The sequence below is a fragment of the Anopheles nili genome, unplaced genomic scaffold (genome assembly GCF_943737925.1).
Source record: "Anopheles nili unplaced genomic scaffold, idAnoNiliSN_F5_01 U_low_cov_2, whole genome shotgun sequence".
In the NCBI taxonomy this organism is placed as follows: Eukaryota; Metazoa; Arthropoda; class Insecta; order Diptera; family Culicidae; genus Anopheles; species Anopheles nili.
In genome coordinates, this window is record NW_026525540.1 from 533,098 (window position 1) to 535,000 (window position 1,903).

Below are 1,903 nucleotides of genomic sequence, written 5' to 3' on the forward strand. Positions count from 1 at the left end.
GGGCGAGGAGCTGCTGCTGACCTGCGAACGGCTAGGTTTGAAGGTGCTCAATCGCGGCGACACACCCACCTTCGTAGGGAACGGGGTTGCCAGCGAGAGCATAGTCGACGTATCCTTCGCCAGCCATGCCATCGCTGGTCCGGGCGATTGGGCGGTCAGCAGCCGGCCCACTCTAAGTGACCATCGAGCGGTTTGCTTCACCATCAGCGAAGCTAACAACAGCAACCGCGAGCATCATGCACGGAGCGCGACAACAGAACACCGAGACCGATCACGGAACATCATGAGGTGGATGATCACCAAGTTCAGCCCGAACATCTTCGCTGAACTGTTGGTTGATCTCCGCCTTGATGAAATGGCGAAGGATGTGAAAGGGCTGATGAAGACCCTACGCGAGGCATGTAACGCCACAATGCCGAGGCAGCAGCCGGGCCTGGGAGCCAACCGCTCGGCCTTTTGGTGGAACCCTCAGCTGGCGGAGCTGAGGACTGCCTGTCAACGAGCCAGGGAAGCAGTGCAACAGGCAAGGGATCCGGAGCAGCGTGCTTGCCGAATGAACATGGCGCGCGTCGTGGAGCGCCAGTTCGAAGCGGAAATCCGGGCAAGCAAGCGTCGCTGCTTCCAGGATCTTATCAACGAGGCAGAGAGCAACATCTTCGGAGCCGGCTACAGGGTCGTGATGACTCGCTTGAGGGGAAGTCGAACACCGCCAGAGCGGGACCCTCAAGTGCTCGGCACCATCGTGGCGGAGCTGTTCCCCGAACACCCTGCGATGGAGTGGCCGGAACCATCACCGACGGCGGCGTCGACCATCCGCCCCGTCTCCGAGAACGAGCTGTTGGAAATCGCTGCTTCACTGAACCCGCGAAAGGCCCCGGGCATCGACGGGATTCCTAATGGCGCATTGACGGTGGCCATTCGGACGAGTCCTGGTACGTTCTGCCGGATATACCAGGACCTCATCGACAGAGCAGAATTCCCGGCGCAGTGGAAGCGCCAACGGTTGGTGCTATTGGCGAAACCGGGCAAACCACCGGGCCTGCCGTCATCATATAGGCCCCTATGCATGCTCGACACTGCCGCTAAAGTGTTTGAGCGCATAGTACTGAATCGGCTCAACGAGCACTTGGAGCAGGCCAACGCTCCCCGTCTCTCCCCCGCACAGTACGGTTTCCGTAGGGGGAGATCGACAGTGCAAGCCATTCAGGAGGTGGTGGCCCGAGGACAACGCGCCATGGCCTTTGGAAGAACCAACCGTCGGGATAAACGATGCCTCATGGTGGTAGCCTTGGACGTTGCCAACGCCTTCAACAGCGCCAGTTGGACGGCGATTGGCCAATGCCTGAAGGAGAAGCTGGTGCCGCAGCCGCTGCAAAGGCTCCTTCGGAGCTACTTCACTGGCCGCGTGCTGTGGTACGAGACCAGCAGGGGCATCGTTGCTCGTGACGTATCCGCAGGAGTGCCGCAGGGGTCGATCCTGGGACCGACCCTCTGGAACGTATTGTACGATGGCGTTTTAGGCTTGGAGCTGCCACCGGGCGTCGACATCATCGGGTACGCGGACGACATCGTCTTGACGGCTCCGGGTTGTACTCCCAGAGAGGCCGCTGCAGAGGCCGAAAAGGCTGTACTGATCATCAACCAGTGGATGGAGCGTCACCACCTCAAGCTCTCCGCCGGCAAAACTGAGATGGTGATGATCAGCAGCCTTCGTCAGGGACACCCGCGTATTCCGGTGGACATCTGCGGCACAATCGTCGAGTCGTCGAGGACCATCCGCTACCTCGGCGTCACGCTGGAGGATCACCTTAGCTGGAAACAGCACGTCGAGGCCGTGTCGCAAAAGGCTCTCCGTGTTGCGAAAGCAGTAACTGCATTGATGCAGAACCACGGTGGTCCCAAG